Genomic DNA, 10,612 nt, shown 5'->3' on the forward strand with positions numbered 1-10,612 from the left:
TTTATAAGAAATTATGAAACAATTGCTGCTCCATTGATAGTAGGGGTGCTACCCCACCATATGGTGTGGGGTAGCCCCCTCCCCTCCCCCCACCCTTGCATGGGGCAGATGGGGAATTCTACCCCCATCATCCTCTCTCGAAGTGCAGGGGCAGGGTACCCCTTCTCGCATAACAAGGTGCGAATTGGGGGGCCAATCAGTCCGCCCCCCATCCCCTTACTAGGCCTTGGGTCCAGAAGCGGTTTTTGGCCCAGAAATAGCTAAAATGGGCCTAAAATGGCCTAGAAGTTGTTTCTGGATCTAAAATTATAAGTTACAAAAAAAAAAAAAAAACCCTAAAAACCAGATTAAAAAAAAAAGTTACATGAATAAAAATTGATTTTATGGCTAATAATTACTAGTTAGTCTAGTCTACTAAAAAAAAAGTTACATGAATAAAAATTACTAGTCTAATACATAATAAACTAACAATAATAACTAAGCTATTACAAAATTGAAAGACTAAACAATTACAAAATTACAGATATAAAAGTGTCCAAGAGACATTGTATCCACATTACAAATCATTGAATACATAATATGAACAAATGATTCAAATTTTGAATATTCTAAAGAAAGAGCTGTGGGTTGTCTTTGGCCGTGACATTTGGGGCAGCCCGGGTTTGAGCACATATTCATATTGCAACGGAGCTAAACTTCATCTCATGTGTTGTTACAACAATTAATACTAAAATTAATACCGACGAAATCAAAATGAATATAAATAAATCAAAATAATAAAATAAAAACAATTACCAGGTGGTCCAGATCCAGAGTGATCACCACCCTCCTCATCAGTCTTCTTAAAATCTAAAACATTCGGAACATGAATTTCATTTCCTATCATCCAACTCCGTGTGCATATCAATGCCTCGACAATTGTATTTACTATGGAAATAATCCAATATGCGCTCTCCGGTACTAAAGGCTTACTCTGAAACAACGGTACTAATAGGGATGACCAAACTACAACAGGCAATCTTAGAAAGGATGAGATATTTCCTTACTGCAGTCTTCCACCATCCTAATATATCGAAATTATCATCATCATCTTAGACCATATCCGCTGACAAATAGTTGTCTAACTTCGAAACCACCTCTGTAGATTGATGGACTAGTGTGAGATTCTATGCGAGAGTCTTAGTCCACGGCATTCTATACTTCTTTTTATGAGGCCTGGTCACGGTGTCTATAGAAAGCATTAGGGTAGGAGTATGTGTCTTAGATGCAGTACCACCCTTAATTGCATTAAACTCATCAAACAATTTAGTCAGGGTATCTCGGGCCATTTCACCAATAAGATCAGCCCATACCTAATCGCGAGCAAGTCTCAAACCATATAACATGCCTAAAACTTTCAAACGAGAATCAAGAATAACAGCCACATATAACAAAATATTCATTCTAGTCAAATCTCCCTAATACTTGTTATATTTTAGCATCATGGTAACTGTCATCCCCTTCATCTTTTCATTGGAACCCCTACGCATGTCTTCTAATTCTTCTTTCACCCTACATATTTGTTGACAAAACCCATGGGATGTAGGAAACAAAGAACCAGATATATTTAATGTGATATCGTAAAAAAGCCCGAGAAAATCAACAAAAGTATAAACTACCACACAATCATCAACATTAGGCTTTCCCAATCCCCCGTGCTCATCAAAGTATTTGACATATTGGATGTCTTCATCACCCAATAATTGAAAGGCTATCTTATATTCTTGTACCTCCTCCAACATCAAGAAGGTTGAGTTCCATCTAGTAAGAACATCAATACAAAGATCCTTCTTCAATGTTATGCCCGTGGCCTTTGCAAAAACTTTAAATTTCTCCAATCTAGAAGGAGAATGCCTCACAAATTTCACAAACATTCTAACTCGTGCAACCAAGTCATCAACATCTTTCAACCCCTCAGTCACAATTAAATTCAAAATATGTGCAACACATCTAACATGCAAATATTCACCACCCAAGAATCTCTTATTTGCCTCTTTAAAATAAGTCTTCAGATATCCCAAGGCAACAGCATTAGACGACGTATTATCAACCGAAATAGTCAAAACCCGTGCCAACCTCCACTCCTTTATTGCAGCCTCCAAGACCTTCCCAATTGTCTCACCCTTGTGATCAATTATTCGAAAAAACTTAATATTCTTTTTGTGAAGAACCCAATCAAAATCAACAAAATGCATAGTCAAAGGCATGTAATACATATTTTGGGTAGAAGTCCAAGTATCAGTAGTAAGGCAAACTACCAACCCACCAATTGGCCCCTCAAAACATCTTTATCTTTTATGTACATCTTTTTAATATATTTTGCCACAGTATGACAAGAAGGAAGCATAAATCTCAGTTCCAACTCTTGGAAAAATTTTTGAAACTCTTTACCCTCCAAAAACTGAAAAGGCAGCTCGTCTATGACAATCATACGAGCTAACCTCCTTCTACACTCATCGAAATTATACTTCGTATACCCCTTCAACGTTGGACCCCCAACGTTGGACTCTTCTTGCATTGTTCCTCTAAATGGACCTTCAGTTGGGATGTACCATATTTCCTATAGTGACATCCATATATTTTCTCAGAGTCATTACATTTAGCTTGTGGGTTATTAAGGTCACCACCCTCTAGTTTGGTAAAGTCAGACCAAACTATGGACACATGTTTCTTGCCCTATGTGGGATTAGGGGCAGGGCAAGGTGTACTCCCCATAGGGGTTGGAATAGGGTTAGTGTGATGACCCGCTTTTACGTGTATTTTCATTGAAATGTTATTTTTAATTTAATTAATATATTGATTTATTTATTTTAAATTATTGCATTTTAAATTGGTTTTTATTTATTTGCTGTTGTGTTTTATTTATTTAGTCGTTTTATAATTTTTGATCTCGTTTTCGACGGATCTGTTTTGTTTTCCGGAGCGAGGATTGGACCTCATTTCATCCCTCCATCTTTTCTTTTCTCTTTTTCCTTTTTTCTCTTTTTTTTCTTTTTTCTTTTTTTCTTTTTCTTTTTCTCCTTTTTCCCCTTCCCTCCCGCGCGACCCCCTCCCCCGTCCGTATCTCTCTCTCCTCTCCTTCACGCCGAACAAACCATCTGCCCAGACCCACCACCGCTGGCCACCGTGCGGCACATCACCCCCATCATTTTCTTTCCCTCCCTCTGGTGAACCACCCCATAAATTTTCACCACCAACGGAGCCGCCGTTTAGCCGAAAAAAGCCCATCAAGCCACACGGTTTTTGCTCCAATCTACCGCCGTCGCTCCACCTCCGGCCATCACCTCTTCACCACTTCATCACCGACTCCTTGCCGTCCTAACCCACCCATCTCCGGCCTCTAACAGTCGCAGGAACAGCTCCCACGAGCTAGTTTCCGTTTTGGGCGTTTAAGCCCTTCCTCCGCCCTTTTTGCCGCCACCCATGGCCAAAATCCACTTCCCTTAGCTTCATAAACATCCTTAGACCTTTCCCTATCAATCCTGAGTCTTGGTTTGTCCCCGTTCAAAAGTGGGTATTTTACAACCCAAGGCTACAGTGAAATTTCACTGTTACGTTGATTTCCTTCCACCTTTTGCAACGCCGCAAGCTTTCTAAAAATATCATATAGCACTGTAAGTATTTTCCAAACCCTAATTTTAGATTTAAATATATTTTGCTCATTCAATAAATATTTATCTGTTGGTTGGCTGATTCCAGACTGAGTCCGAGGAGTTCGAGGGTCGGATGGTTTGAGGACGGAGTGTTTGGTTATGTTTGTTTGTGATTTGGTTGGTTATTCATACCATGAGGCGTGCATTGCATAGTTCATATTTATGCATTCTATTTTAATCGAGAAAATCTCATTTATTGGCGTAAATGGTTTTTGGGTGCGTGTGTCTCACGAGCCCAAGCCGGGATGGGTTATTATCTCGGTGGAGCTCCTCTAGTCACTCGGGAGTGGATAATACTGAGTGACATCCCCTGGGTTGTCGCAGGGCAATGACCGGATCGCACGATACGGTAAAGCTATCGTGTCGACTCCGTGGTCCCTAGAGTGGCGGGGACTAGAGGATGGCCTGGCCAGGTACGCATGGGGCGCGAGTCTGGGCATCGCTCGTTTAGGTGTCACATGCGTAGTCATTACCTGTGGTGTGGCACAGAGCCAGGGTGTGCGGATGATCCCTAGGGGAGATCATGGAGCATGCATAATTGGATTGTTTTTATGGTTTTCGGATGCGGGCCATTTTCTAGGAAAATGGTGAGGTTTGGTTTCGAGACTTCTGATCCATTTTTTGGGAAAATAGTGGTTTGAGCCATTATCTGGGATAATGGCGAGAATGTACTGAGACTTCTGATCCATTTTCTGGGAAAATTGTGGTTTGGGCCATTATCTGGGATAATGGCGAGGCTTGGTTTTAAGGATATGTTTTTGGCCAAATGGGTTTTTGGCGTGCGTAGAAAAATTATGATTTTATCTGGCATGTGCATTGGTTTTTCTTTCATGCATATTGTTTGAGTTTTATATATTTTTATCTAGTGGTGTTTGGATTTTACTTACCTGCGGCACCATTTTTGGTTCCGTAGATTTTGGTGCAGAGTTCGAGGAGGAGGAGGAGGCTGAGCCCGAGGATGTGGCTCCGCCGGAGTTCTGAGTGGAGTTTATGTTTTGTGTTTTGTAATATTTTATCATATATGTTTTGAACAGCTTTGTATTAAATTAAGAAAAATTATGGTACTTAGTTATTGACTTTGCTTTTCGCTGCGTATTTCTTGTGCACATTCGTTGCTTATGCACACACTTGGCACACGTCGATAGGGTGGTGACCCGTGATGTCATCATCCGGACGTCTCGATTTCTCCGTGTCCGTGCGTGGGGTTTTGGGGGCGTCACAGGTGGTATCAGAGCGGTTTGGCTGTGGGTAAAACCACATGTCCCGTAGGTAGTACCAGAATATTTTTTTAAGTTGTGTTTTAAAAAAATTATTTCAAGTAAAGTTGCTTTTTGACATGTTTTATATGTTTGTTTTATTTGTTTGAACTTGGTTGCTTGTTTTTATTTATTTAGTTATGTTTTTGCGAGCTGGTTTCTTTTTGTTTCTTGCTATGTGGTGTTGGTCTTTGGTTTTTGTTTTTGTTTGTTGTTGGTTTTATGTGTTTTTGTTTTCTTAAAGGGGGTCAAAGGTTGTGGTGGCAGGAAAAATGGTGAGACCAAGGAAATCTACTCAGGAGCCACGGGACAATACATCAAGAGATGACTCCATAGCCCAAGCAATACGGCAGATGACGGAGTTTATGCAGCAGAATTTTAGGCCACAGCAGACAGGGCCCTAGCCACAACAAGGAGGACCTTGGCCACAACAAGGGGGTCGTTGGCCACAACAAGGGGGTCCCTGGCCATAACAAGGAGGGCCTTGTCCACAACAAAGAGGGTTTTGGCCATAACCAGGAGGTCCTTGGCCACATCAGGGAGGGCCTTGGCTATACCCAGGAGGATCTAGTAGCATGGGGCAAGCCGGATGCACCTATGAGCGCTTTCTGGCGCATAGGACTCCATACTTCACTGGAGAAAATGATCCACTTCAAGCTGGAAAGTGGATCAAGGACTTGGAAAGAACTTTTGAGGTGTGTGGTTGCACCGAGGCGCATAGGACTCCATACTTCACTGGAGAAAATGATCCACTTCAAGCTGGAAAGTGGATCAAGGACTTGGAAAGAACTTTTGAGGTGTGTGGTTGCACCGAGTCGCAACAGGTACTCTACGCCTGTTATCTGTTGCAAGGCACCGCTTCTGATTGGTGGGATACCAAGAGGGTGATGCTGGAATTAGAATTGGGATCTTTCGCCGCTGTAACCTGGCATCGCTTCAAGAAAGAGTTTAATGATCGCTTCTTTCCCGCTTCTGTAAGGAAGCAAAAGGCAATAGAGTTCTCAAATTTGGTCCAAAGGAGCACGACAGTGGAACAGTACGCCCGAAGATTTATAGAACTTGGGCGATTTGCTCCCCACCTCATCGCCACAGAGGAGATGCGAGCTGAGCGTTTCCAGGAGGGACTACGCCCTGATATACGCCATATGGTGGTCAGTCACCGGATATCCACTTTTCAGGACTTAGTGGATGTGGCCACTCTTATAGAGCGAGAGAATAATCTGAGCATGGGCTCCTCTCCAGGGCATAAGAGGCGAAGTTTTTCTAGTGAAGGAAGCAACTTGGGTTCGCCTCAGAAATTTGTTCAGCGGACCGGAACTCGAACGCAAGCATCCTCAGGTGTTCGCATGGTAGGACGTGTGGCAGTTTGCGGAGTTTGTAATAGAGCCCGTGTGGGTGAGTGCCCTTCTGGTGGTGCTCGATGTTATAATTGTGGCCAGTAGGGTCACTTTGCCCGTGAGTGTCCAAGACCAGTTCAAAGAAGCCGTGAAGGTAGACACGGTGGAAGAACAAATCCAAGGCAAGCAGTGCAAGCCCGGGTTTATGCTGTCACACCCGGAGATGTGGATAATGAGGCACCAGCGACCCATGATGCTGGAGTAATTACAGGTATAGATTAATTTAATTTAATTTTATGTTGGATTTAATTTTTAGTATATTTGGTTTCTCCTTTGTTTTTTTGGATTTCATGGGTTAATGTGTTTGGTTCAGGGAGAGTCCGTTTATATGAGTTTTATGCTTGCACTTTGTTTGATTCGGGTGCTTCACAGTCATTTGTATCTTCCACGTTTGCTCGGATGTGTAATTTGGTCACAGAACCTTTGCCAAAGTCATTGGTAGTGGCTCTACCCGATGGTGAAATGGTGTGGTGTTCCAAGGTTGCTTTGGGATGCCCGTTAAATTTTGATGGAAGGTTCTTGGATGCTGATTTGGTGGTGTTTAAGCTGTTGGGTTTTGATATCATCCTCAGGATGGATTGGCTATACCGATATTCTACGAGTATTAATTGCAGAAGTCGGATAATTAGCTTTCAGCTTCCAGATGGTGATTGTCTGGAATTTGCGGGGAGTAAGTTAAAAGAAAAGCCGGTAATTATATCGGTAATTCAAGCAAGAAGAGAGATTGCATGGGGAGCGAAAGCCTTCTTAGTTCAGATGGTGTCCACGCCGTCTGAGAAGAAGACTTTGGTAGACATTCCAGTTATCGAAGAATTCCCCGATGTGTTTGTGGATGACTTGCCTGGACTACCCCCTGTTCAAGAAATGGAGTTTGTTATAGACTTAGAACCTGGAGCGGCTCCTGTACATAAAGCTCATTACCGCATGGCACCGGCTGAATTAAAAGAGTTGAAGACTCAGTTGCAAGAGCTGGTAGATAAGGGAGTCATTCAGCCTAGTACTTCGCCGTGGGGTGCACCAGTGCTGTTTGTTAAAAAGAAATATGGAACCCTCTGTATGTGCATCGATTATCAGGAATTAAATAAGGTGACCATCAAAAATAAATATCCTCTCCCACGGATCGACGATTTATTTGATCAGCTTCAAGGAGCAGCTGTGTTCTCAAAGATTGATTTGAGGTCGGGATACTACCAGCTGAGGATCAGAGACAAGGATGTGCCCAAAACTGCTTTCAGGTCGAGATATGGGCATTATGAATTTAAGGTGATGCCGTTTGGGTTAGCTAATGCCCCTGCTGCTTTTATGGATTTAATGAATTGAGTATTTCGACCTTATCTAGATTCCTTTGTGGTAGTATTCATTGATGATATTCTGATTTATTCCCGAGATGTTGAAGAGCATGTGTATCATCTTCGTCTGGTACTTGGGAAATTGATAGAACACCAGTTGTATGCCAAGCTCAGCAAGTGTAAATTCTGGTAGGAGGAAGTCAGATTTCTTTGGCATGTGATTTCCCGAGACGGAGTGGCTATTGATCCTAGTAAGGTGGAAGCCATTTTGTCATGGCAGCATCCGACTACAGTGCGCGAGATCCGGAGTTTCTTGGGACTTGCCAGATATTACCGAAGATTTGTGGAGGGATTTGCTCGCCTATCCGGACCTCTCACAGCTTTGACTAGGAAGAATACAGAATTTGTTTGGTCAGATAAGTATGAGAGAAGTTTCCAAGAATTGAAGAGCAGGTTGACGACAGCACCAGTGTTAGCGCTTCCAAAACCGCATAAGCCATTCGTAGTCTTCAGCGATGCGTCTAAATTCGGTTTGGGTTGTGTCCTTATGCAGGAAGGACGGGTTGTTGCTTATGCATCTCGTCAGCTAAAGGACCATGAGAAGAATTATCCGACGCACGATTTGGAATTGGCTGCGATTGTTTTTGCTCTTAAGATTTGGCGGCACTTTTTCTATGTGGAAGCTTGTGAAGTATACACCGATCACAAGAGCTTGAAACACTTGTTTTCCCAGAAAAATCTGAACATGAGGCAGAGGCGATGGTTAGAGCTAATCAGTGACTACCAGTGTGAGATCAAGTATCATCTGGGGAAGGATAATATAGTTGCTGATGCTTTGAGCTGAAAATCGCACTTGGAAGATGAAGCCGAGCCGTTAGAATTGGATTCTTTGCTTTGTGGGATGAGAAGGCTCCTTATTGAAAGTTCACAGCAAGAAGAGATTTTATCTTCAGTTCTTGATATTCGGGTAATTGATTTTGAAGAATTGAAGAATTTTCAAAGGAAGGATCCGAAGCTGCTGAATATCAGAAAAAGAGTCAGAAAATCTCGAGGACCGTTACACTATAGTATGGATAAAGATGGAATACTTCGGTTCCGAGATCGCAGAGTGGTCCCCAAAGATTCAGAATTCAAGGAGCAGATCGTGGCAGAAGCTCATGCGGCCCCTTATTCAGTTCATCCCGGCAGTACAAAGATGTACCGGGACTTGAAGAAAAATTATTGGTGGGATGGAATGAAGAGGGATATTGCCTTATATGTTGAGAAATGCCACACATGCCGTCAAGTCAAGGCCGAGCATCAAAGACCCGTTGGTATGCTCCAACCCCTCCCTATTCCTGAGTGGAAATGGGATGGCATCACGATGGACTTTGTAGTGGGCTTGCCGAGAACGCCTAGTGGGAAAAATTCTGTTTGGGTGATTGTTGACCTGTTAACGAAGAGTGCTCATTTCTTGCATGTTAATAACATCGATTCCTTGGGTAAGTTGACACGCTTGTACGTGAAAGAAATAGTGCGGCTGCACAGCATACCAAAGAGTATAGTGTCTGATCGAGACCCAAGGTTCACGTCTCAGTTCTGGAAGAGTTTGCAGGCAGCATTGGGTACTAATTTGAAGTTCAGTACTGCATTTCACCCGCATACAGACTGCCAATCAAAGCGCACCATTCAGACCCTTGAAGACATGTTGCGAGCATGTGTCATAGAATTTCAAGGGAGTTGGAAAAATCATTTGCCGCTCATAGAGTTTGCATATAATAATAGCTTCCATGCGACCATTCAGATGGCTCCCTATGAAGCTCTTTATGGGAGGAAGTGCAGATCGCCCTTGTGTTGGGATGAAGTTGGGAGAGTAGGAAAATTGGACCCGAAATAATTCAAGAGATGCAAAGCCAAGTTCGGATCATCAAGGATAAAATGGCAGCAGCTCAGAGTCGCCAGAAAAGCTACGCTAATACCAGGAGGAGAGAGCTTTCTTTTGAAGAAGGTGATTGGGTTTATCTCAAAGTTTCTCCCATGAAGGGTGTTAAGCGTTTTGGTAAGAAGAGGAAACTGGATCCGAGGTATGTCGGCCCTTTTCAGATTCTGGAGAAGGTAGGGTCCGTCACCTATAGAGTTACTTTGCCAGAGTATTTTGGGGATATTCATGATGTCTTCCACGTATCGTCCTTGAAGAAGAGTTTTGGACAACAAGAGCCATGCTTTGTCGACCCAGAGAGTATTCAGTTGCAGCCGGATCTTACTTATGAGGTTGTTTCGTCGTAGATCATGGATTGGAAGGAGCAACAGTTGAGGTCCAAGACGACACCTTTGGTTAAGGTGGCATGGGGAGATCCGTTAGCTCAAAAATTCTCTTGGGAGCGAGTAGCGGACATGAGGGAGCAGTACCCATACTTGTTTGAGTAAAGACGGTATGTTTCTTAATCTTGGTCACAGATGGTTTATGTGATATTATGTGGCTTGTTTTAAGTTCGTGGTAGATCTTGCAAATTTCGAGGACGAAATTTGTTTTAAGGGGAGAAGGATGTGAGGACCCGTTTTTACATGTATTTTAACTGAAGGGTTGTTTTTAATTTAATTAATATATTGATTTATTTATTTTAAATTATTTCCTTTTAAATTGGTTTTTATTTATTTGTTGTTGTGTTTTATTTATTTAATCTTTTTACGGTTTTTAATCTCGTTTTCGGCGGATCTGTTTTGTTTTCCGGAGTGAGGATTGGACCTCATTTCTTCCCTTCATCTTTTCTTTTCTCTTTTTCCTTTTTTCTCTTTTCTTTCTTTTTTCTTTTTTTCTTTTTCTTTTTCTTCCTTTTTCCCCTTCCCTCCCGCGTGACCCCCTCCCCCGTCCGTCTCTCTCTCTCCCCTCTCCTTCACGCCGAACACACCATCTGCCCAGACCCACCGCCGCCGGCCACCGTGCGGCACACCACCCCCACCATTTTCTTCCCCTCCCTCCAGTGAACCACCCCACAAAT

The sequence above is a fragment of the Carya illinoinensis genome, chromosome 3, assembly GCF_018687715.1.
Source record: "Carya illinoinensis cultivar Pawnee chromosome 3, C.illinoinensisPawnee_v1, whole genome shotgun sequence".
Taxonomy (NCBI): Eukaryota; Viridiplantae; Streptophyta; class Magnoliopsida; order Fagales; family Juglandaceae; genus Carya; species Carya illinoinensis.